Source organism: Mixophyes fleayi, chromosome 3 (assembly GCF_038048845.1).
Source record: "Mixophyes fleayi isolate aMixFle1 chromosome 3, aMixFle1.hap1, whole genome shotgun sequence".
NCBI lineage: Eukaryota > Metazoa > Chordata > Amphibia > Anura > Limnodynastidae > Mixophyes > Mixophyes fleayi.
In genome coordinates this window covers 4,930,433-4,956,241 of record NC_134404.1, presented here as the reverse complement: position 1 = coordinate 4,956,241, position 25,809 = coordinate 4,930,433, and the positions used below count along the sequence as shown (strand labels likewise).

Below are 25,809 nucleotides of genomic sequence, written 5' to 3'. Positions count from 1 at the left end.
AATGCTCTGTTGATCTCAGCAACAAAATCCAGGAGAAACTGTGCTTTGGTTATGGAAATGGGATGTGGTCAAATCCACAGGATTTATATACCTCCCAACATTTCTGTATCCAAAATTAGGACAGAACTGGTCTGACCCCATATTTCAACATCCATCTTCCAAATTTCGAGTGGGACAACCCTATTTTATATGTAACACATCCTTCATGTGAAAAAAAAGAACTCTTGAACTTGTGGATCAATGGGTTTCCAGGGAGAGTTCACAACTTTTTAATGGTGCAGTAGGGATGTTCTGAATGAAACTAGACTACGCAAATGCTTACAAACCAATAATGTCTGCTTCTGTGCCCAGAATTTTTCCGCTTTCCTTAATCAGCATACAAAGGACAGGTTTAAGAGACCACGGATGGGAACTGAAATACAATATTACTTCTGAAATCCCATGGATCTGAACCCATAGAAGATGCATTGTAAAAACAGAGAGTACTGTGAGAAATAGTGGTGGCAGCGTGGACCATTGACTAGAAATCCATTTTTGTCTCACTGGGCAAAAGTTTGACAATTTGTCACCACAATTTCTGGAATTTTCATCAATTAAAAAAGTCAAGCTAAATTGGAGAACGCAGAAGAGGTTGAAAATTTTCCAGCATTTTTAATCTTAACGTAAAGGCGTCTGCAGTTGGAAAATCTAAGGAAGCTGTTTTCCCAACTATTTCTGAAGCTAATTAATTCAAAATGAACAAATAAAAATCAAACTTTTAATGATGTATTACCAATTATTAAATATGACAATTTTTACAACTTTTGATGAGCAAGTAGACCAGAAATAAAAATGTGCATCTCTTTATCTAGACAAGCAATTTTTCTGTTTTATGGATATTTCAATTCTGTTTGTGTTTTCACTCAGTCAGATGTAGTGCACATGACATCAGAAATTCTCTAAAGCACAATCCTTTGATAGCTCAGCTGGTAGAGCGGAGGACTGTAGAGGAAATTGGTACAGAAATCCTTAGGTCGCTGGTTCAACTCCGGCTCAAAGGAAAGTTTTTCATATCATTTTAGAGGGCAATTTCTGACATATTAAATAGCCAGAAATATGCATGACTCATGCTGTTTATCTTTAATAGTCAGAGAAACTGTAACTTGTTTTCATTTCTGCTGCCTGTTAATCATCCTGCATGCTGCTGAGCCTCTAGTAGGGCAATTATGGTTTTTGTGCTCTGTTGAAGTACAGTGCAGAGGCAGGTGATAGAGACACGAGTTCTGTTACTGGGGATACTTTCCATAGCTCTTTGCAACTCATTAAAATGGAAATTAGAACCTTTTCCACTTCTTGGAAAGTGGCCTCCAGACATCACACATGGATTTATTGCATTGTTACCTATCCTGCTGGATTGGCATTTACAAATCTGCAAGTGGTCAGGGACGTGCCGTGATGATGCAAATCACATCATCAAACATTGCCCACCTCACTGATCACTGAGTGGTCTGGAGCGTGATGATGAAATTAGTGTCATTTTAGGCCATGCCAAACCCACTCCATGTCACCACCTGGTTAAATATGAAATACACAGAGAGTTAAGATACATTACAGCAAAGCATGATATATTTGTTCTGCTGCTATGCTGAAGCACTCAACCGAAAAGTCCCATATGGTCTAGCGGTTAGGATTCCTGGTTTTCACCCAGGCGGCCCGGGTTCGACTCCCGGTATGGGAAGTTGACGCTTTTTTGAATGGCAGCAACAGTACCACTTGTTTAATGCTCTGTTGATCTCAGCAACAAAATCCAGGAGAAACTGTGCTTTGGTTATGGAAATGGGATGTGGTGAAATCCACAGTATTTATATACCTCCCAACATTTCTGTATCCAAAATTAGGACAGAACTGGTCTGACCCCATATTTCAACATCCATCTTCCAAATTTCGAGTGGGACAACCCTATTTTATATGTAACACATCCTTCATGTGAAAAAATAGAACTCTTGAACTTGTGGATCAATGGGTTTCCAGGGAGAGTTCACAACTTTTTAATGGTGCAGTAGGGATGTTCTGAATGAAACTAGACTACGCCAATGCTTACAAACCAATAATGTCTGCATCTGTGCCCAGAATTTCTCCGCTTTCCTTAATCAGCATACAAAGGACAGGTTTAAGAGACCACGGATGGGAACTGAAATACAATATTACTTCTGAAATCCCATGGATCTGAACCCATAGAAGATGCATTGTAAAAACAGAGAGTACTGTGAGAAATAGTGGTGGCAGCGTGGACCATTGACTAGAAATCCATTTTTGTCTCACTGGGCAAAAGTTTGACAATTTGTCACCACAATTTCTGGAATTTTCATCAATTAAAAAAGTCAAGCTAAATTGGAGAACGCAGAAGAGGTTGAAAATTTTCCAGCATTTTTAATCTTGACGTAAAGGCGTCTGCAGTTGGAAAATCTAAGGAAGCTGTTTTCCCAACTATTTCTGAAGCTAATTAATTCAAAATGAACAAATAAAAATCAAACTTTTAATGATGTATTACCAATTATTAAATATGACAATTTTTACAACTTTTGATGAGCAAGTAGACCAGAAATAAAAATGTGGATCTCTTTATCTAGACAAGCAATTTTTCTGTTTTATGGATAATTCAATTCTGTTTGTGTTTTCACTCAGTCAGATGTAGTGCACATGACATCAGAAATCCTCTAAAGCACAATCCTTCGATAGCTCAGCTGGTAGAGCGGAGGACTGTAGAGGAAATTTTTACAGATGGGAACTGAAATACAATATTACTTCTGAAATCCCATGGATCTGAACCCATAGAAGATGCATTGTAAAAACAGAGAGTACTGTGAGAAATAGTGGTGGCAGCGTGGACCATTGACTAGAAATCCATTTTTGTCTCACTGGGCAAAAGTTTGACAATTTGTCACCACAATTTCTGGAATTTTCATCAATTAAAAAAGTCAAGCTAAATTGGAGAACGCAGAAGAGGTTGAAAATTTTCCAGCATTTTTAATCTTGACGTAAAGGCGTCTGCTGTTGGAAAATCTAAGGAAGCTGTTTTCCCAACTATTTCTGAAGCTAATTAATTCAAAATGAACAAATAAAAATCAAACTTTTAATGATGTATTACCAATTATTAAATATGACAATTTTTACAACTTTTGATGAGCAAGTAGACCAGAAATAAAAATGTGGATCTCTTTATCTAGACAAGCAATTTTTCTGTTTTATGGATAATTCAATTCTGTTTGTGTTTTCACTCAGTCAGATGTAGTGCACTTGACATCAGAAATCCTCTAAAGCACAATCCTTCGATAGCTCAGCTGGTAGAGCGGAGGACTGTAGAGGAAATTTTTACAGATGGGAACTGAAATACAATATTACTTCTGAAATCCCATGGATCTGAACCCATAGAAGATGCATTGTAAAAACAGAGAGTACTGTGAGAAATAGTGGTGGCAGCGTGGACCATTGACTAGAAATCCATTTTTGTCTCACTGGGCAAAAGTTTGACAATTTGTCACCACAATTTCTGGAATTTTCATCAATTATAAAAGTCAAGCTAAATTGCAGAACGCAGAAGAGGTTGAAAATTTTCCAGCATTTTTAATCTTGACGTAAAGGCGTCTGCAGTTGGAAAATCTAAGGAAGCTGTTTTCCCAACTATTTCTGAAGCTAATTAATTCAAAATGAACAAATAAAAATCAAACTTTTAATGATGTATTACCAATTATTAAATATGACAATTTTTACAACTTTTGATGAGCAAGTAGACCTGAAATAAAAATGTGGATCTCTTTATCTAGACAAGCAATTTTTCTGTTTTATGGATAATTCAATTCTGTTTGTGTTTTCACTCAGTCAGATGTAGTGCACATGACATCAGAAATCCTTTAAAGCACAATCCTTCGATAGCTCAGCTGGTAGAGTGGAGGACTGTAGAGGAAATTGGTACAGAAATCCTTAGGTCACTGGTTCAACTCCGGCTTGAAGGAAAGTTTTTCATATTATTTTAGAGGGCAATTTCTAACATATTAAATACCCAGAAATATGCATGACTCATGCTGTTTATCTTTAATAGTCAGAGAAACTGTAACTTGTGTTCATTTCTGCTGCCTGTTAATCATCCTGCATGCTGCTGAGTCTCTAGTAGGGCAATTATGGTTTCTGTGCTCTGTTGAAGTACAGCGCAGAGGCAGGTGATAGAGACAAAAGTTCTGTTACTGGGGATACTTTCCATAGCTTTTTGCAACTCATTAAAATGGAAATGAGAACCTTTTCCACTTCTTGGAAAGTGGCCTCCAGACATCACACATGGATTTATTGCATTGTTACCTATCCTGCTGGATTGGCATTTACAAATCTGCAAGTGGTCAGGGACGTGCCGTGATGATGCAAATCACATCATCAAACATTGCCCACCTCACTGATCACTGAGTGGTCTGGAGCATGATGATGAAATTAGTGTCATCATAGGCCATGCCAAACCCACTCCATGTCACCACCTGGTTAAATATGAAATACACAGAGTTAAGATACATTACAGCAAAGCATGTTATATTTGTTCTGCTGCTATGCTGAAACAGTCAATGGAAAAGTCCCATATGGTCTAGCGCTTAGGATTCCTGGTTTTCACCCAGGCGGCCCAGTTTCAACTCCCGGTATGGGAAGTTGAAGCTTTTTTGAATGGCAGCAACAGTACCACTTGTTTAATGCCCGCTCTGTTGATCTCAGCAACAAAATCCAGGAGAAACTGTGCTTTGGTTATGGAAATGGGATGTGGTCAAATCCACAGGATTTATATAACTCCCAACATTTCTGTATCCAAAATAAGGACAGAACTGCTCTGACCCCATATTTCAACATCCATCTTACAAATTTCAAGTGGGACAACCCTATTTTATATGTATCACATCCTTCATGTGAAAAAAAAGAACTCTTGAACTTGTGGATCAATGGGTTTCCAGGGAAAGTTCACAACTTTTTAATGGTGCAGTAGGGATGTTGGTTCAACTCCGGCTCGAAGGAAAGTTTTTCATATAATTTTAGAGGGTAATTTCTGACATATTAATCAACCAGAAATATGCATGACTCAATGCTGTTTATCTTTAATAGTCAGAGAAACTGTAACTTGTATTCATTTCTGCTGCCTGTTAATCATCCTGCATGCTGCTGAGCCCCTAGTAGGGCAATTATGGTTTCAGTGCTCTGTTAAAGTACAGTGCAGAGGCAGGTGATAGAGACACGAGTTCTGGTACTGGGGATAGTTTCCATAGCTCTTTGCAACTCATTAAAATGGAAATGAGAACCTTATCCACTACTTGGAAAGTGGCCTCCAGACATCACACATGGATTTATTGCATTGTTACCTATCCTGCTGGATTGGCATTTACAAATCTGCAAGTGGTCAGGGACGTGCCGTGATGATGCAAATCACATCATCAAACATTGCCCACCTCACTGATCACTGAGTGGTCTGGAGCATGATGATGAAATTAGTGTCATCATAGGCCATGCCAAACCCACTCCATGTCACCACCTGGTTAAATATGAAATACACAGAGAGTTAAGATACATTAAAGCAAAGCATGTTATATTTGTTCTGCTGCTATGCTGAAACAGTCAATGGAAAAGTCCCATATGGTCTAGCGGTTAAGATTCCTGGTTTTCACCTAGGCGGCCCAGTTTCAACTCCCGGTATGGGAAGTTGAAGCTTTTTTGAATGGCAGCAACAGTACCACTTGTTTAATGCCCGCTCTGCTGATCTCAGCAACAAAATCCAGGAGAAGCTGTGCTTTGGTTATGGAAATGGGATGTGGTCAAATCCACAGGATTTATATACCTCCCAACATTTCTGTATCCAAAATAAGGACAGAACTGCTCTGACCCCATATTTCAACATCCATCTTACAAATTTCAAGTGGGACAACCCTATTTTATATGTATCACATCCTTCATGTGAAAAAAAAGAACTCTTGAACTTGTGGATCAATGGGTTTCCAGGGAAAGTTCACAACTTTTTAATGGTGCAGTAGGGATGTTGGTTCAACTCCGGCTCGAAGAAAAGTTTTTCATATAATTTTAGAGGGTAATTTCTGACATATTAATTAACCAGAAATATGCATGACTCAATGCTGTTTATCTTTAATAGTCAGAGAAACTGTAACTTGTATTCATTTCTGCTGCCTGTTAATCATCCTGCATGCTGCTGAGCCCCTAGTAGGGCAATTATGGTTTCAGTGCTCTGTTAAAGTACAGTGCAGAGGCAGGTGATAGAGACACGAGTTCTGGTACTGGGGATAGTTTCCATAGCTCTTTGCAACTCATTAAAATGGAAATGAGAACCTTATCCACTACTTGGAAAGTGGCCTCCAGACATCACACATGGATTTATTGCATTGTTACCTATCCTGCTGGATTGGCATTTACAAATCTGCAAGTGGTCAGGGACGTGCCGTGATGATGCAAATCACATCATCAAACATTGCCCACCTCACTAATCACTGAGTGGTCTGGAGCGTGATGATGAAATTAGTGTCATCATAGGCCATGCCAAACCCACTCCATGTCACCACCTGGTTAAATATGAAATACACAGAGAGTTAAGATACATTACAGCAAAGCATGATATATTTGTTCTGCTGCTATGTTGAAACAGGCAACGGAAAACTCCCATATGGTCTAGTGGGTAGGATTCCTGGTTTTTACCCAGGTGGCCTGCGTTCGACTCCCGATATGGGAAGTTGAAGCTTTTTTGAATGGCAGCAACAGTACCACTTGTTTATTGTCTGCTCTGTTGATCTCAGCAACAAAATCCAGGAGAAACTGTGCTTTGCTTATGGAAATGGGATGTGGTCAAATCCACAGGATTTATATACCTCCCAACATTTCTGTATCCAAAATTAGGACAGAACTGGTCTGACCCCATATTTCAACATCCATATTCCAAATTTCGAGTGGGATAACTCTAATTTATATGTAACACATCCTTCATGTGAAAAAAAAGGACTCTTGAACTTGTGGATCAATGGGTTTCCAGGGAGAGTTCCCAACTTTTTAATGGTGCAGTAGGGATGTTCTGAATGAAACTAGACTACGCAAATGCTTACAAACCAATAATGTCTGCTTCTGTGCCCAGAATTTCTCCGCTTTCCTTAATCAGCATACAAAGGACAGGTTTAAGAGACCACGGATGTGAACTGAAATACAATATTACTTCTGAAATCCCATGGATCTGAACCCATAGAAGATGCATTGTAAAAACAGAGAGTACTGTGAGAAATTGTGTTGGCAGCGTGGACCATTGACTAGAAATCCATTTTTGTCTCACTGGGCAAAAGTTTAACAATTTGTCACCACAATTTCTGGAATTTTCATCAATTAAAATAGTCAAGCTAAATTGGAGAACGCAGAAGAGGTTGCAAATTTTCCAGCATTTTTAATCTTGACGTAAAGGCGTCTGCAGTTGGAAAATCTAAGGAAGCTGTTTTCCCAACTATTTCTGAAGCTAATTAATTCAAAATGAACAAATAAAAATCAAACTTTTAATGCTGTATTACCAATTATTAAACATGACAATTTTTACAACTTTTGATGAGCAAGTAGACCAGAAATAAAAATGTGGATGTCTTTATCTAGACAAGCAATTTTTCTGTTTTAAGGATAATTCAATTCTGTTTGTGTTTTCACTCAGTCAGATGTAGTGCACATGACATCAGAAGGCCTCTAAAGCACAATCCTTCAATAGCTCAGCTGGTAGAGCAGAGGACTGTAGAGGAAATTGGTAGAGAAATCCTTAGGTCGCTGGTTCAACTCCAGCTCAAAGGAAAGTTTTTCATATCATTTTAGAGGGCAATTTCTGACATATTAAATACCCAGAAATATGCATGACTCATGCTGTTTATCTTTAATAGTCAGAGAAACTGTAACTTGTTTTCATTTCTGCTGCTGTTAATCATCCTGCATGCTGCTGAGCCTCTAGTAGGGCAATTATGGTTTCTGTGCTCTGTTGAAGTACAGTGCAGAGGCAGGTGATAGAGACACGAGTTCTGTTACTGGGAATACTTTCCATAGCTCTTTGCAACTCATTAAAATGGAAATGAGAATCTTTTCCACTTCTTGGAAAGTGGCCTCCAGACATCACACATGGATTTATTGCATTGTTACCTATCCTGCTGGATTGGCATTTACAAATCTGCAAGTGGTCAGGGACGTGCCGTGATGATGCAAATCACATTATCAAACATTGCCCACCTCACTGATCACTGAGTGGTCTGGAGCGTGATGATGAAATTAGTGTCATCTTAGGCCATGCCAAACCCACTCCATGTCACCACCTGGTTAAATATGAAATACACAGAGAGTTAAGATACATTACAGCAAAGCATGATATATTTGTTCTGCTGCGATGCTGAAACACTCAACGAAAAAGTCCCATATGGTCTAGCGGTTAGGATTCCTGGTTTTCACCCAGGCGGCCCAGGTTCGACTCCCGGTATGGGAAGTTGAAGCTTTTTTGAATGGCAGCAACAGTACCACTTGTTTAATGCTCTGTTGATCTCAGCAACAAAATCCAGGAAAAACTGTGCTTTGGTTATGGAAATGGGATGTGGTCAAATCCACAAGATTTATATACCTACCAACATTTCTGTATCCAAAATTAGGACAGAACTGGTCTGACCCCATATTTCAACATCCATCTTCCAAATTTCGAGTGGGACAACCCTATTTTATATGTAACACATCCTTCATGTGAAAAAAAAGAACTCTTGAACTTGTGGATCAATGGGCTTCCAGGGAGAGTTCACAACTTTTTAATGGTGCAGTAGGGATGTTCTGAATGAAACTAGACTACGCCAATGCTTACAAACCAATAATGTCTGCTTCTGTGCCCAGAATTTCTCCGCTTTCCTTAATCAGCATACAAAGGACAGGTTTAAGACACCACGGATGGGAACTGAAATACAATATTACTTCTGAAATCCCATGGATCTGAACCCATAGAAGATGCATTGTAAAAACAGAGAGTACTGTGAGAAATAGTGGTGGCAGCGTGGACCATTGACTAGAAATCCATTTTTGTCTCACTGGGCAAAAGTTTGACAATTTGTCACCACAATTTCTGGAATTTTCATCAATTAAAAAAGTCAAGCTAAATTGGAGAACGCAGAAGAGGTTGAACATTTTCCAGCATTTTTAATCTTGACGTAAAGGCGTCTGCAGTTGGAAAATCTAAGGAAGCTGTTTTCCCAACTATTTCTGAAGCTAATTAATTCAAAATGAACAAATAAAAATCAAACTTTTAATGATGTATTATCAATTATTAAATATGACAATTTTTACAACTTTTGATGAGCAAGTAGACCAGAAATAAAAATGTGGATCTCTTTATCTAGACAAGCATTTTTTCTGTTTTATGGATATTTCAATTCTGTTTGTGTTTTCACTCAGTCAGATGTAGTGCACATGACATCAGATATCCTCTAAAGCACAATCCTTCGATAACTCAGCTGGTAGAGTGGAGGACTGTAGAGGAAATTGATACAGAAATCCTTAGGTCGCTGGTTCAACTCCAGCTCGAAGGAAAGTTTTTCATATCATTTTAGAGGGCAATTTCTGACATATTAAATACGCAGAAATATGCATGACTCATGCTGTTTATCTTTAATAGTCAGAGAAACTGTAACTTGTTTTCATTTCTGCTGCCTGTTAATCATCCAGCATGCTGCTGAGCCTCTAGAAGGGCAATTATAGTTTCTGTGCTCTGTTGAAGTACAGTGCAGAGGCAGGTGATAGAGACACGAGTTCTGTTACTGGGGATACTTTCCATAGCTCTTTGCAACTCATTAAAATGGAAATGAGAACCTTTTCCACTTCTTGGAAAGTGGCCTCCAGACATCACACATGGATTTATTGCATTGTTACCTATCCTGCTGGATTGGCATTTACAAATCTGCAAGTGGTCAGGGACGTGCCGTGATGATGCAAATCACATCATCAAACATTGCCCACCTCACTGATCACTGAGTGGTCTGGAGCGTGATGATGAAATTAGTGTCATCTTAGGCCATGCCAAACCCACTCCATGTCACCACCTGGTTAAATATGAAATACACAGAGAGTTAAGATACATTACAGCAAAGCATGATATATTTGTTCTGCTGCTATGCTGAAACACTCAACGGAAAAGTCCCATATGGTCTAGCAGTTAGGATTCCTGGTTTTCACCCAGGCGGCCCGGGTTCGACTCCCGGTATGGGAAGTTGACGCTTTTTTGAATGGCAGCAACAGTACCATTTGTTTAATGCTCTGTTGATCTCAGCAACAAAATCCAGGAGAAACTGTGCTTTGGTTATGGAAATGGGATGTGGTCAAATCCACAGGATTTATATACCTCCCAACATTTCTGTATCCAAAATTAGGACAGAACTGGTCTGACCCCATATTTCAACATCCATCTTCCAAATTTCGAGTGGGACAACCCTATTTTATATGTAACACATCCTTCATGTGAAAAAAAAGAACTCTTGAACTTGTGGATCAATGGGTTTCCAGGGAGAGTTCACAACTTTTTAATGGTGCAGTAGGGATGTTCTGAATGAAACTAGACTACGCAAATGCTTATAAACCAATAATGTCTGCTTCTGTGCCCAGAATTTCTCCGCTTTCCTTAATCAGCATACAAAGGACAGGTTTAAGAGACCACGGATGGGAACTGAAATACAATATTACTTCTGAAATCCCATGGATCTGAACCCATAGAAGATGCATTGTAAAAACAGAGAGTATTGTGAGAAATAGTGGTGGCAGCGTGGACCATTGACTAGAAATCCATTTTTGTCTCACTGGGCAAAAGTTTGACAATTTGTCACCACAATTTCTGGAATTTTCATCAATTAAAAAAGTCAAGCTAAATTGGAGAACGCAGAAGAGGTTGAAAATTTTCCAGCATTTTTAATCTTGACGTAAAGGCGTCTGCAGTTGGAAAATCTAAGGAAGCTGTTTTCCCAACTATTTCTGAAGCTAATTAATTCAAAATGAACAAATAAAAATCAAACTTTTAATGATGTATTACCAATTATTAAATATGACAATTTTTACAACTTTTGATGAGCAAGTAGACCAGAAATAAAAATGTGGATCTCTTTATCTAGACAAGCAATTTTTCTGTTTTATGGATATTTCAATTCTGTTTGTGTTTTCACTCAGTCAGATGTAGTGCACATGACATCAGAAATCCTCTAAAGCACAATCCTTCGATAGCTCAGCTGGTAGAGCGGAGGACTGTAGAGGAAATTGGTACAGAAATCCTTAGGTCGCTGGTTCAACTCCGGCTCGATGGAAAGTTTTTCATATCAGTTTAGAGGGCAATTTCTGACATATTAAATACCCAGAAATATGCATGACTCATGCTGTTTATCTTTAATAGTCAGAGAAACTGTAACTTGTTTTCATTTCTGCTGCCTGTTAATCTTCCTGCATGCTGCTGAGCCTCTAGTAGGGCAATTATGGTTTCTGTGCTCTGTTGAAGTACAGTGCAGAGGCAGGTGATAGAGACACGAGTTCTGTTACTGGGGATACTTTCCATAGCTCTTTGCAACTCATTAAAATGGAAATGAGAACCTTTTCCATTTCTTGGAAAGTGGCCTACAGACATCACACATGGATTTATTGCATTGTTACCTATCCTGCTGGATTGGCATTTACAAATCTGCAAGTGGTCAGGGACGTGCCGTGATGATGCAAATCACATCATCAAACATTGCCCACCTCACTGATCACTGAGTGGTCTGGAGCGTGATGATGAAATTAGTGTCATCTTAGGCCATGCCAAACCCACTCCATGTCACCACCTGGTTAAATATGAAATACACAGAGAGTTAAGATACATTACAGCAAAGCATGATATATTTGTTCTGCTGCTATGCTGAAACACTCAATGGAAAAGTCCCATATGGTCTAGCAGTTAGGATTCCTGGTTTTCACCCAGGTGGCCCGGGTTCGACTCCCGGTATGGGAAGTTGAAGCTTTTTTGAATGGCAGCAACAGTACCACTTGTTTAATGCTCTGTTGATCTCAGCAACAAAATCCAGGAGAAACTGTGCTTTGGTTATGGAAATGGGATGTGGTCAAATCCACAGTATTTATATACCTCCCAACATTTCTGTATCCAAAATTAGGACAGAACTGGTCTGACCCCATATTTCAACATCCATCTTCCAAATTTCGAGTGGGACAACCGTATTTTATATGTAACACATCCTTCATGTGAAAAAAAAAGAACTCTTGAACTTGTGTATCAATGGGTTTCCAGGGAGAGTTCACAACTTTTTAATGGTGCAGTAGGGATGTTCTGAATGAAACTAGACTACGCCAATGCTTACAAACCAATAATGTCTGCTTCTGTGCCCAGAATTTCTCCGCTTTCCTTAATCAGCATACAAAGGACAGGTTTAAGAGACCACGGATGGGAACTGAAATACAATATTACTTCTGAAATCCCATGGATCTGAACCCATAGAAGATGCATTGTAAAAACAGAGAGTACTGTGAGAAATAGTGGTGGCAGCGTGGACCATTGACTAGAAATCCATTTTTGTCTCACTGGGCAAAAGTTTGACAATTTGTCACCACAATTTCTGGAATTTTCATCAATTAAAAAAGTCAAGCTAAATTGGAGAACGCAGAAGAGGTTGAAAATTTTCCAGCATTTTTAATCTTGACGTAAAGGCGTCTGCAATTGGAAAATCTAAGGAAGCTGTTTTCCAAACTATTTCTGAAGCTAAATAATTCAAAATGAACGAATAAAAATCAAACTTTTAATGATGTATTACCAATTATTAAATATGACAATTTTTACAACTTTTGATGAGCAAGTAGACCAGAAATAAAAATGTGGATCTCTTTATCTAGACAAGCAATTTTTCTGTTTTATGGATATTTCAATTCTGTTTGTGTTTTCACTCAGTCAGATGTAGTGCACATGACATCAGAAATCCTCTAAAGCACAATCCTTCGATAGCTCAGCTGGTAGAGCGGAGGACTGTAGAGGAAATTGGTACAGAAATCCTTAGGTCGCTGGTTCAACTCCGGCTCGAAGGAAAGTTTTTCATATCATTTTAGAGGGCAATTTCTGACATATTAAATACCCAGAAATATGCATGACTCATGCTGTTTATCTTTAATAGTCAGAGAAACTGTAACTTGTTTTCATTTCTGCTGCCTGTTAATCATCCTGCATGCTGCTGAGCCTCTAATAGGGCAATTATGGTTTCTGTGCTCTGTTGAAGTACAGTGCAGAGGCAGGTGATAGAGACACGAGTTCTGTTACTGGGGATACTTTCCATAGCTCTTTGCAACTCATTAAAATGGAAATGAGAACCTTTTCCACTTCTTGGAAAGTGGCCTCCAGACATCACACATGGATTTATTGCATTGGTACCTATCCTGCTGGATTGGCATTTACAAATCTGCAAGTGGTCAGGGACGTGCCGTGATGATGCAAATCACATCATCAAACATTGCCCACCTCACTAATCACTGAGTGGTCTGGAGCGTGATGATGAAATTAGTGTCATCTTAGGCCATGCCAAACCCACTCCATGTCACCACCTGGTTAAATATGAAATACACAGAGAGTTAAGATACATTACAGCAAAGCATGATATATTTGTTCTGCTGCTATGCTGAAACACTCAACGGAAATGTCCCATATGGTCTAGCTTTAGGATTCCTGGTTTTCACCCAGGCGGCCCAGGTTCGACTCCCAGTATGGGAAGTTGAAGCTTTTTTGAATGGCAGCAACAGTACCACTTGTTTAATGCTCTGTTGATCTCAGCAACAAAATCCAGGAGAAACTGTGCTTTGGTTATGGAAATGGGATGTGGTCAAATCCACAGTATTTATATACCTCCCAACATTTCTGTATCCAAAATTAGGACAGAACTGGTCTGACCCCATATTTCAACATCCATCTTCCAAATTTCGAGTGGGACAACCCTATTTTATATGTAACACATCCTTCATGTGAAAAAAAAAAAAAACTCTTGAACTTGTGGATCAATGGGTTTCCAGGGAAGGTTCACAACTTTTTAATGGTGCAGTAGGGATGTTCTGAATGAAACTAGACTACGCCAATGCTTACAAACCAATAATGTCTGCTTCTGTGCCCAGAATTTCTCCGCTTTCCTTAATCAGCATACAAAAGACAGGTTTAAGAGACCACGGATGGGAACTGAAATACAATATTACTTCTGAAATCCCATGGATCTGAACCCATAGAAGATGCATTGTAAAAACAGAGAGTACTGTGAGAAATAGTGGTGGCAGCGTGGACCATTGACTAGAAATCCATTTTTGTCTCACTGGGCAAAAGTTTGACAATTTGTCACCACAATTTCTGGAATTTTCATCAATTAAAAAAGTCAAGCTAAATTGGAGAACGCAGAAGAGGTTGAAAATTTTCCAGCATTTTTAATCTTGACGTAAAGGCGTCTGCAGTTGGAAAATCTAAGGAAGCTGTTTTCCCAACTATTTCTGAAGCTAATTAATTCAAAATGAACAAATAAAAATCAAACTTTTAATGATGTATTACCAATTATTAAATATGACAATTTTTACAACTTTTGATGAGCAAGTAGACCAGAAATAAAAATGTGGATCTCTTTATCTAGACAAGCAATTTTTCTGTTTTATGGATATTTCAATTCTGTTTGTGTTTTCACTCAGTCAGATGTAGTGCACATGACATCAGAAATCCTCTAAAGCACAATCCTTCGATAGCTCAGCTGGTAGAGCGGAGGACTGTAGAGGAAATTGGTACAGAAATCCTTAGGTCGCTGGTTCAACTCCGGCTCGAAGGAAAGTTTTTCATATCAGTTTAGAGGGCAATTTCTGACATATTAAATACCCAGAAATATGCATGACTCATGCTGTTTATCTTTAATAGTCAGAGAAACTGTAACTTGTTTTCATTTCTGCTGCCTGTTAATCTTCCTGCATGCTGCTGAGCCTCTAGTAGGGCAATTATGGTTTCTGTGCTCTGTTGAAGTACAGTGCAGAGGCAGGTGATAGAGACACGAGTTCTGTTACTGGGGATACTTTCCATAGCTCTTTGCAACTCATTAAAATGGAAATGAGAACCTTTTCCATTTCTTGGAAAGTGGCCTACAGACATCACACATGGATTTATTGCATTGTTACCTATCCTGCTGGATTGGCATTTACAAATCTGCAAGTGGTCAGGGACGTGCCGTGATGATGCAAATCACATCATCAAACATTGCCCACCTCACTGATCACTTAATGGTCTGGAGCGTGATGATGAAATTAGTGTCATCTTAGGCCATGCCAAACCCACTCCATGTCACCACCTGGTTAAATATAAAATACACAGAGAGTTAAGATACATTACAGCAAAGCATGATATATTTGTTCTGCTGCTATGCTGAAACACTCAACGGAAAAGTCCCATATGGTCTAGCAGTTAGGATTCCTGGTTTTCACCCAGGTGGCCCAGGTTCGACTCCCGGTATGGGAAGTTGAAGCTTTTTTGAATGGCAGCAACAGTACCACTTGTTTAATGCTCTGTTGATCTCAGCAACAAAATCCAGGAGAAACTGTGCTTTGGTTATGGAAATGGGATGTGGTCAAATCCACAGTATTTATATACCTCCCAACATTTCTGTATCCAAAATTAGGACAGAACTGGTCTGACCCCATATTTCAACATCCATCTTCCAAATTTCGAGTGGGACAACCCTATTTTATATGTAACACATCCTTCATGTGAAAAAAAAGAACTCTTGAACTTGTGTATCAATGGGTTTCCAGGGAGAGTTCACAACTTTTTAATGGTGCAGTAGGGATGTTCTGAATGAAACTAGACTACGCCAATGCTTACAAACCAATAATGTCTGCTTCTGTGCCCAGAATTTCTCCGCTTTCTTTAATCAGCATACAAAGGACAGGTTTAAGACACCACGGATGGGAACTGAAATACAATATTACTTCTGAAATCCCATGGATCTGAACCCATAGAAGATGCATTGTAAAAACAGAGAGTACTGTGAGAAATAGTGGTGGCAGCGTGGACCATTGACTAGAAATCCATTTTTGTCTCACTGGGCAAAAGTTTGACAATTTGTCACCACAATTTCTGGAATTTTCATCAATTAAAAAAGTCAAGCTAAATTGGAGAACGCAGAAGAGGTTGAAAATTTTCCAGCATTTTTAATCTTGACGTAAAGGCGTCTGCAGTTGGAAAATCTAAGGAAGCTGTTTTCCCAACTATTTCTGAAGCTAATTAATTCAAAATGAACAAATAAAAAATCAAACTTTTAATGATGTATTACCAATTATTAAATATGACAATTTTTACAACTTTTGATGAGCAAGTAGACCAGAAATAAAAATGTGGATCTCTTTATCTAGACAAGCAATTTTTCTGTTTTATGGATAATTCAATTTTGTTTGTGTTTTCACTCAGTCAGATGTAGTGCACATGACATCAGAATTCCTCTAAAGCACAATCCTTCGATAGCTCAGCTGATAGAGCGGAGGACTGTAGAGGAAATTGGTACAGAAATCCTTAGGTCGCTGGTTCAACTCCGGCTCGAAGGAAAGTTTTTCATATCATTTTAGAGGGCAATTTCTGACATATTAAATACCCAGAAATATGCATGGCTCATGCTGTTTATCTTTAATAGTCAGAGAAACTGTAACTTGTTTTCATTTCTGCTGCCTGTTAATCATCCTGCATGCTGCTGAGCCTCTAGTAGGGCAATTATGGTTTCTGTGCTCTGTTGAAGTACAGTGCAGAGGCAGGTGATAGAGACACGAGTTCTGTTACTGGGGATACTTTCCATAGCTCTTTGCAACTCATTAAAATGGAAATGAGAACCTTTTCCACTTCTTGGAAAGTGGCCTCCAGACATCACACATGGATTTATTGCATTGTTACCTATACTGCTGGATTGGCATTTATAAATCTGCAAGTGGTCAGGGACGTGCCGTGATGATGCAAATCACATCATCAAACATTGCCCACCTCACTAATCACTGAGTGGTCTGGAGCGTGATGATGAAATTAGTGTCATCTTAGGCCATGCCAAACCCACTCCATGTCACCACCTGGTTAAATATGAAATACACAGAGAGTTAAGATACATTACAGCAAAGCATGATATATTTGTTCTGCTGCTATGCTGAAACACTCAACGGAAATGTCCTATATGGTCTAGCTTTAGGATTCCTGGTTTTCAGCCAGGCGGCCCGGGTTCGACTCCCGGTATGGGAAGTTGAAGCTTTTTTGAATGGCAGCAACAGTACCACTTGTTTAATGCTCTGTTGATCTCAGCAACAAAATCCAGGAGAAACTGTGCTTTGGTTATGGAAATGGGATGTGGTGAAATCCACAGTATTTATATACCTCCCAACATTTCTGTATCCAAAATTAGGACAGAACTGGTCTGACCCCATATTTCAACATCCATCTTCCAAATTTCGAGTGGGACAACCCTATTTTATATGTAACACATCCTTCATGTGAAAAAAAAGAACTCTTGAACTTGTGGATCAATGGGTTTCCAGGGAGAGTTCACAACTTTTTAATGGTGCAGTAGGGATGTTCTGAATGAAACTAGACTACGCCAATGCTTACAAACCAATAATGTCTGCTTCTGTGCCCAGAATTTCTCCTCTTTCCTTAATCAGCATATAAAAGACAGGTTTAAGAGACTACGGATGTGAACTGAAATACAATATTACTTCTGAAATCCCATGGATCTGAACACATAGAAGATGCAATGTAAAAACAGAGAGTACTGTGAGAAATAGTGGTGGCAGCGTGGACCATTGACTAGAAATCCATTTTTGTCTCACTGGGCAAAAGTTTGACAATTTGTCACCACAATTTCTGGAATTTTCATCAATTAAAAAAGTCAAGCTAAATTGGAGAATGCAGAAGAGGTTGAAAATTTTTCAGCATTTTTAATCTTGACGTAAAGGCGTCTGCAGTTGGAAAGTCTAAGGAAGCTGTTTTCCCAACTATTTCTGAAGCTAATTAATTCAAAATGAACAAATAAAAATCAAACTTTTAATGATGTATTACCAATTATTAAACATGACAATTTTTACAACTTTTGATGAGCAAGTAGACCAGAAATAAAAATGTGGATCTCTTTATCTAGACAAGCAATTTTTCTGTTTTATGGATAATTCAATTCTGTTTGTGTTTTCACTCAGTCAGATGTAGTGCACATGACATCAGAAGTCCTCTAAAGCACAATCCTTCGATAGCTCAGCTGGTAGAGCGGAGGACTGTAGAGGAAATTGGTACAGAAATCCTTAGGTCGCTGGTTCAACTCCAGCTCGAAGGAAAGTTTTTCATATCATTTTAGAGGGCAATTTCTGACATATTAAATAGCCAGAAATATGCATGACTCATGCTGTTTATCTTTAATAGTCAGAGAAACTGTAACTTGTTTTCATTTCTGCTGCCTGTTAATCATCCTGCATGCTGCTGAGCCGCTAGTAGGGCAATTATGGTTTCTGTGCTCTGTTGAAGTACAGTGCAGAGGCAGGTGATAGAGACACGAGTTCTGTTACTGGGGATACTTTCCATAGCTCTTTGCAACTCATTAAAATGGAAATGAGAACCTTTTCCACTTCTTGGAAAGTGGCCTACAGACATCACACATGGATTTATTGCATTGTTACCTATCCTGCTGGATTGGCATTTACAAATCTGCAAGTGGTCAGGGACGTGCCGTGATGATGCAAATCACATCATCAAACATTGCCCACCTCACTGATCACTGAGTGGTCTTGAGCGTGATGATGAAATTAGTGTCATCTTAGGCCATGCCAAACCCACTCAATGTCACCACCTGGTTAAATATGAAATACACAGAGAGTTAAGATACATTACAGCAAAGCATGATATATTTGTTCTGCTGCTATGCTGAAACACTCAACGGAAAAGTCCCATATGGTCTAGCAGTTAGGATTCCTGGTTTTCACCCAGGTGGCCTGGTTTCGACTCCCGGTATGGGAAGTTGAAGCTTTTTTGAATGGCAGCAACAGTACCACTTGTTTAATGCTCTGTTGATCTCAGCAACAAAATCCAGGAGAAACTGTGCTTTGGTTATGGAAATGGGATGTGGTCAAATCCACAGTATTTATATACCTCCCAACATTTCTGTATCCAAAATTAGGACAGAACTGGTCTGACCCCATATTTCAACATCCATCTTCCAAATTTCGAGTGGGACAACCCTATTTTATATGTAACACATCCTTCATGTGAAAAAAAAAAAAACTCTTGAACTTGTGGATCAATGGGTTTCCAGGGAAGGTTCACAACTTTTTAATGGTGCAGTAGGGATGTTCTGAATGAAACTAGACTACGCCAATGCTTACAAACCAATAATGTCTGCTTCTGTGCCCAGAATTTCTCCGCTTTCCTTAATCAGCATACAAAGGACAGGTTTAAGAGACCACGGATGGGAACTGAAATACAATATTACTTCTGAAATCCCATGGATCTGAACCCATAGAAGATGCATTGTAAAAACAGAGAGTACTGTGAGAAATAGTGGTGGCAGCGTGGACCATTGACTAGAAATCCATTTTTGTCTCACTGGGCAAAAGTTTGACAATTTGTCACCACAATTTCTGGAATTTTCATCAATTAAAAAAGTCAAGCTAAATTGGAGAACGCAGAAGAGGTTGAAAATTTTCCAGCATTTTTAATCTTGACGTTAAGGCGTCTGCAGTTGGAAAATCTAAGGAAGCTGTTTTCCCAACTATTTCTGAAGCTAATAAATTCAAAATGAACAAATAATAATCAAACTTTTAATGATGTATTACCAATTATTAAATATGACAATTTTTACAACTTTTGATGAGCAAGTAGACCAGAAATAAAAATGTGGATCTCTTTATCTAGACAAGCAATTTTTCTGTTTTATGGATATTTCAATTCTGTTTGTGTTTTCACTCAGTCAGATGTAGTGCACATGACATCAGAAATCCTCTAAAGCACAATCCTTCGATAGCTCAGCTGGTAGAGCGGAGGACTGTAGAGGAAATTGGTACAGAAATCCTTAGGTCGCTGGTTCAATTCCGGCTCGAAGGAAAGTTTTTCATATCAGTTTAGAGGGCAATTTCTGACATATTAAATACCCAGAAATATGCATGACTCATGCTGTTTATCTTTAATAGTCAGAGAAACTGTAACTTGTTTTCATTTCTGCTGCCTGTTAATCTTCCTGCATGCTGCTGAGCCTCTAGTAGGGCAATTATGGTTTCTGTGCTCTGTTGAAGTACAGTGCAGAGGCAGGTGATAGAGACACGAGTTCTGTTACTGGGGATACTTTCCATAGCTCTTTGCAACTCATTAAAATGGAAATGAGAACCTTTTCCACTTCTTGGAAAGTGGCCTCCAGACATCACACATGGATTTATTGCATTGTTACCTATCCTGCTGGATTGGCATTTATAAATCTGCAAGTGGTCAGGGACGTGCCGTGATGATGCAAATCACATCATCAAACATTGCCCACCTCACTAATCACTGAGTGGTCTGGAGCGTGATGATGAAATTAGTGTCATCTTAGGCCATGCCAAACCCACTCCATGTCACCACCTGGTTAAATATGAAATACACAGAGAGTTAAGATACATTACAGCAAAGCATGATATATTTGTTCTGCTGCTATGCTGAAACACTCAACGGAAATGTCCTAAATGGTCTAGCTTTAGGATTCCTGGTTTTCAGCCAGGCAGCCCGGGTTCGACTCCCGGTATGGGAAGTTGAAGCTTTTTTGAATGGCAGCAACAGTACCACTTGTTTAATGCTCTGTTGATCTCAGCAACAAAATCCAGGAGAAACTGTGCTTTGGTTATGGAAATGGGATGTGGTGAAATCCACAGTATTTATATACCTCCCAACATTTCTGTATCCAAAATTAGGACAGAACTGGTCTGACCCCATATTTCAACATCCATCTTCCAAATTTCGAGTGGGACAACCCTATTTTATATGTAACACATCCTTCATGTGAAAAAAAAAGAACTCTTGAACTTGTGGATCAATGGGTTTCCAGGGAGAGTTCACAACTTTTTAATGGTGCAGTAGGGATGTTCTGAATGAAACTAGACTACGCCAATGCTTACAAACCAATAATGTCTGCTTCTGTGCCCAGAATTTCTCCTCTTTCCTTAATCAGCATATAAAAGACAGGTTTAAGAGACTACGGATGTGAACTGAAATACAATATTACTTCTGAAATCCCATGGATCTGAACACATAGAAGATGCAATGTAAAAACAGAGAGTACTGTGAGAAATAGTGGTGGCAGCGTGGACCATTGACTAGAAATCCATTTTTGTCTCACTGGGCAAAAGTTTGACAATTTGTCACCACAATTTCTGGAATTTTCATCAATTAAAAAGTCAAGCTAAATTGGAGAATGCAGAAGAGGTTGAAAATTTTCCAGCATTTTTAATCTTGACGTAAAGGCGTCTGCAGTTGGAAAGTCTAAGGAAGCTGTTTTCCCAACTATTTCTGAAGCTAATTAATTCAAAATGAACAAATAAAAATCAAACTTTTAATGATGTATTACCAATTATTAAACATGACAATTTTTACAACTTTTGATGAGCAAGTAGACCAGAAATAAAAATGTGGATCTCTTTATCTAGAGAAGCAATTTTTCTGTTTTATGGATAATTCAATTCTGTTTGTGTTTTCACTCAGTCAGATGTAGTGCACATGACATCAGAAGTCCTCTAAAGCACAATCCTTCGATAGCTCAGCTGGTAGAGCGGAGGACTGTAGAGGAAATTGGTACAGAAATCCTTAGGTCGCTGGTTCAACTCCAGCTCGAAGGAAAGTTTTTCATATCATTTTAGAGGGCAATTTCTGACATATTAAATAGCCAGAAATATGCATGACTCATGCTGTTTATCTTTAATAGTCAGAGAAACTGTAACTTGTTTTCATTTCTGCTGCCTGTTAATCATCCTGCATGCTGCTGAGCCTCTAGTAGGGCAATTATGGTTTCTGTGCTCTGTTGAAGTACAGTGCAGAGGCAGGTGATAGAGACACGAGTTCTGTTACTGGGGATACTTTCCATAGCTCTTTGCAACTCATTAAAATGGAAATGAGAACCTTTTCCACTTCTTGGAAAGTGGCCTACAGACATCACACATGGATTTATTGCATTGTTACCTATCCTGCTGGATTGGCATTTACAAATCTGCAAGTGGTCAGGGACGTGCCGTGATGATGCAAATCACATCATCAAACATTGCCCACCTCACTGATCACTGAGTGGTCTGGAGCGTGATGATGAAATTAGTGTCATCTTAGGCCATGCCAAACCCACTCAATGTCACCACCTGGTTAAATATGAAATACACAGAGAGTTAAGATACATTACAGCAAAGCATGATATATTTGTTCTGCTGCTATGCTGAAACACTCAACGGAAAAGTCCCATATGGTCTAGCAGTTAGGATTCCTGGTTTTCACCCAGGTGGCCTGGGTTCGACTCCCGGTATGGGAAGTTGAAGCTTTTTTGAATGGCAGCAACAGTACCACTTGTTTAATGCTCTGTTGATCTCAGCAACAAAATCCAGGAGAAACTGTGCTTTGGTTATGGAAATGGGATGTGGTCAAATCCACAGTATTTATATACCTCCCAACATTTCTGTATCCAAAATTAGGACAGAACTGGTCTGACCCCATATTTCAACATCCATCTTCCAAATTTCGAGTGGGACAACCCTATTTTATATGTAACACATCCTTCATGTGAAAAAAAAAAAAACTCTTGAACTTGTGGATCAATGGGTTTCCAGGGAAGGTTCACAACTTTTTAATGGTGCAGTAGGGATGTTCTGAATGAAACTAGACTACGCCAATGCTTACAAACCAATAATGTCTGCTTCTGTGCCCAGAATTTCTCCGCTTTCCTTAATCAGCATACAAAGGACAGGTTTAAGAGACCACGGATGGGAACTGAAATACAATATTACTTCTGAAATCCCATGGATCTGAACCCATAGAAGATGCATTGTAAAAACAGAGAGTACTGTGAGAAATAGTGGTGGCAGCGTGGACCATTGACTAGAAATCCATTTTTGTCTCACTGGGCAAAAGTTTGACAATTTGTCACCACAATTTCTGGAATTTTCATCAATTAAAAAAGTCAAGCTAAATTGGAGAACGCAGAAGAGGTTGAAAATTTTCCAGCATTTTTAATCTTGACGTAAAGGCGTCTGCAGTTGGAAAATCTAAGGAAGCTGTTTTCCCAACTATTTCTGAAGCTAATTAATTCAAAATGAACAAATAAAAATCAAACTTTTAATGATGTATTACCAATTATTAAATATGACAAATGTTACAACTTTTGATGAGCAAGTAGACCAGAAATAAAAATGTGGATCTCTTTATCTAGACAAGCAATTTTTCTGTTTTATGGATATTTCAATTCTGTTTGTGTTTTCACTCAGTCAGATGTAGTGCACATGACATCAGAAATCCTCTAAAGCACAATCCTTCGATAGCTCAGCTGGTAGAGCGGAGGACTGTAGAGGAAATTGGTACAGAAATCCTTAGGTCGCTGGTTCAACTCCGGCTCGAAGGAAAGTTTTTCATATCATTTTAGAGGGCAATTTCTGACATATTAAATACCCAGAAATATGCATGGCTCATGCTGTTTGTCTTTAATAGTCAGAGAAACTGTAACTTGTTTTCATTTCTGCTGCCTGTTAATCATCCTGCATGCTGCTGAGCCTCTAGTAGGGCAATTATGGTTTCTGTGCTCTGTTGAAGTACAGTGCAGAGGCAGGTGATAGAGACACGAGTTCTGTTACTGGGGATACTTTCCATAGCTCTTTGCAACTCATTAAAATGGAAATGAGAACCTTTTCCACTTCTTGGAAAGTGGCCTCCAGACATCACACATGGATTTATTGCATTGTTACCTATACTGCTGGATTGGCATTTATAAATCTGCAAGTGGTCAGGGACGTGCCGTGATGATGCAAATCACATCATCAAACATTGCCCACCTCACTAATCACTGAGTGGTCTGGAGCGTGATGATGAAATTAGTGTCATCTTAGGCCATGCCAAACCCACTCCATGTCACCACCTGGTTAAATATGAAATACACAGAGAGTTAAGATACATTACAGCAAAGCATGATATATTTGTTCTGCTGCTATGCTGAAACACTCAACGGAAATGTCCTATATGGTCTAGCTTTAGGATTCCTGGTTTTCACCCAGGCGGCCCGGGTTCGACTCCCGGTATGGGAAGTTGAAGCTTTTTTGAATGGCAGCAACAGTACCACTTGTTTAATGCTCTGTTGATCTCAGCAACAAAATCCAGGAGAAACTGTGCTTTGGTTATGGAAATGGGATGTGGTGAAATCCACAGTATTTATATACCTCCCAACATTTCTGTATCCAAAATTAGGACAGAACTAGTCTGACCCCATATTTCAACATCCATCTTCCAAATTTCGAGTGGGACAACCCTATTTTATATGTAACACATCCTTCATGTGAAAAAAAAGAACTCTTGAACTTGTGGATCAATGGGTTTCCAGGGAGAGTTCACAACTTTTTAATGGTGCAGTAGGGATGTTCTGAATGAAACTAGACTACGCCAATGCTTACAAACCAATAATGTCTGCTTCTGTGCCCAGAATTTCTCCTCTTTCCTTAATCAGCATATAAAAGACAGGTTTAAGAGACTACGGATGTGAACTGAAATACAATATTACTTCTGAAATCCCATGGATCTGAACACATAGAAGATGCAATGTAAAAACAGAGAGTACTGTGAGAAATAGTGGTGGCAGCGTGGACCATTGACTAGAAATCCATTTTTGTCTCACTGGGCAAAAGTTTGACAATTTGTCACCACAATTTCTGGAATTTTCATCAATTAAAAAAGTCAAGCTAAATTGGAGAATGCAGAAGAGGTTGAAAATTTTCCAGCATTTTTAATCTTGACGTAAAGGCGTCTGCAGTTGGAAAGTCTAAGGAAGCTGTTTTCCCAACTATTTCTGAAGCTAATTAATTCAAAATGAACAAATAAAAATCAAACTTTTAATGATGTATTACCAATTATTAAACATGACAATTTTTACAACTTTTGATGAGCAAGTAGACCAGAAATAAAAATGTGGATCTCTTTATCTAGACAAGCAATTTTTCTGTTTTATGGATAATTCAATTCTGTTTGTGTTTTCACTCAGTCAGATGTAGTGCACATGACATCAGAAGTCCTCTAAAGCACAATCCTTCGATAGCTCAGCTGGTAGAGCGGAGGACTGTAGAGGAAATTGGTACAGAAATCCTTAGGTCGCTGGTTCAACTCCGGCTTGAAGGAAAGTTTTTCATATCATTTTAGAGGGCAATTTCTGACATATTAAATAGCCAGAAATATGCATGACTCATGCTGTTTATCTTTAATAGTCAGAGAAACTGTAACTTGTTTTCATTTCTGCTGCCTGTTAATCATCCTGCATGCTGCTGAGCCTCTAGTAGGGCAATTATGGTTTCTGTGCTCTGTTGAAGTACAGTGCAGAGGCAGGTGATAGAGACACGAGTTCTGTTACTGGGGATACTTTCCATAGCTCTTTGCAACTCATTAAAATGGAAATGAGAACCTTTTCCACTTCTTGGAAAGTGGCCTACAGACATCACACATGGATTTATTGCATTGTTACCTATCCTGCTGGATTGGCATTTACAAATCTGCAAGTGGTCAGGGACGTGCCGTGATGATGC

At 38.9% G+C, this 25,809-nt stretch overlaps 15 non-coding genes across 15 annotated transcripts; all 15 read left to right on the top strand.

Annotated features, from left to right (window-relative positions):
* The first annotated feature begins 950 nt into the window (after positions 1-950).
* Positions 951-1,040, top strand: TRNAY-GUA (transfer RNA tyrosine (anticodon GUA)). Its single transcript is given in 2 exon segments — positions 951-987; positions 1,005-1,040. It is a non-coding gene; the product is annotated as a tRNA-Tyr (tRNA).
* Positions 1,041-1,645: 605 nt separating this feature from the next.
* On the top strand, positions 1,646-1,717 carry TRNAE-UUC (transfer RNA glutamic acid (anticodon UUC)). The gene has a single exon. It is a non-coding gene; the product is annotated as a tRNA-Glu (tRNA).
* Positions 1,718-8,428: 6,711 nt separating this feature from the next.
* Positions 8,429-8,500, top strand: TRNAE-UUC (transfer RNA glutamic acid (anticodon UUC)). Its single transcript has one exon. It is a non-coding gene; the product is annotated as a tRNA-Glu (tRNA).
* Positions 8,501-9,491: 991 nt separating this feature from the next.
* Positions 9,492-9,581, top strand: TRNAY-GUA (transfer RNA tyrosine (anticodon GUA)). Its single transcript is given in 2 exon segments — positions 9,492-9,528; positions 9,546-9,581. It is a non-coding gene; the product is annotated as a tRNA-Tyr (tRNA).
* A 605-nt stretch (positions 9,582-10,186) lies between these two features.
* On the top strand, positions 10,187-10,258 carry TRNAE-UUC (transfer RNA glutamic acid (anticodon UUC)). Its single transcript has one exon. It is a non-coding gene; the product is annotated as a tRNA-Glu (tRNA).
* A 991-nt stretch (positions 10,259-11,249) lies between these two features.
* Positions 11,250-11,339, top strand: TRNAY-GUA (transfer RNA tyrosine (anticodon GUA)). Its single transcript is given in 2 exon segments — positions 11,250-11,286; positions 11,304-11,339. It is a non-coding gene; the product is annotated as a tRNA-Tyr (tRNA).
* Positions 11,340-11,944: 605 nt separating this feature from the next.
* On the top strand, positions 11,945-12,016 carry TRNAE-UUC (transfer RNA glutamic acid (anticodon UUC)). The gene has a single exon. It is a non-coding gene; the product is annotated as a tRNA-Glu (tRNA).
* A 992-nt stretch (positions 12,017-13,008) lies between these two features.
* On the top strand, positions 13,009-13,098 carry TRNAY-GUA (transfer RNA tyrosine (anticodon GUA)). Its single transcript is given in 2 exon segments — positions 13,009-13,045; positions 13,063-13,098. It is a non-coding gene; the product is annotated as a tRNA-Tyr (tRNA).
* Positions 13,099-14,768: 1,670 nt separating this feature from the next.
* On the top strand, positions 14,769-14,858 carry TRNAY-GUA (transfer RNA tyrosine (anticodon GUA)). Its single transcript is given in 2 exon segments — positions 14,769-14,805; positions 14,823-14,858. It is a non-coding gene; the product is annotated as a tRNA-Tyr (tRNA).
* A 3,426-nt stretch (positions 14,859-18,284) lies between these two features.
* TRNAY-GUA (transfer RNA tyrosine (anticodon GUA)) lies at positions 18,285-18,374 on the top strand. Its single transcript is given in 2 exon segments — positions 18,285-18,321; positions 18,339-18,374. It is a non-coding gene; the product is annotated as a tRNA-Tyr (tRNA).
* A 1,670-nt stretch (positions 18,375-20,044) lies between these two features.
* On the top strand, positions 20,045-20,134 carry TRNAY-GUA (transfer RNA tyrosine (anticodon GUA)). The gene is given in 2 exon segments: positions 20,045-20,081; positions 20,099-20,134. It is a non-coding gene; the product is annotated as a tRNA-Tyr (tRNA).
* Positions 20,135-21,801: 1,667 nt separating this feature from the next.
* Positions 21,802-21,891, top strand: TRNAY-GUA (transfer RNA tyrosine (anticodon GUA)). The gene is given in 2 exon segments: positions 21,802-21,838; positions 21,856-21,891. It is a non-coding gene; the product is annotated as a tRNA-Tyr (tRNA).
* Positions 21,892-22,496: 605 nt separating this feature from the next.
* Positions 22,497-22,568, top strand: TRNAE-UUC (transfer RNA glutamic acid (anticodon UUC)). Its single transcript has one exon. It is a non-coding gene; the product is annotated as a tRNA-Glu (tRNA).
* Positions 22,569-23,561: 993 nt separating this feature from the next.
* TRNAY-GUA (transfer RNA tyrosine (anticodon GUA)) lies at positions 23,562-23,651 on the top strand. Its single transcript is given in 2 exon segments — positions 23,562-23,598; positions 23,616-23,651. It is a non-coding gene; the product is annotated as a tRNA-Tyr (tRNA).
* A 1,667-nt stretch (positions 23,652-25,318) lies between these two features.
* On the top strand, positions 25,319-25,408 carry TRNAY-GUA (transfer RNA tyrosine (anticodon GUA)). Its single transcript is given in 2 exon segments — positions 25,319-25,355; positions 25,373-25,408. It is a non-coding gene; the product is annotated as a tRNA-Tyr (tRNA).
* The last annotated feature ends 401 nt before the right edge of the window (positions 25,409-25,809 follow it).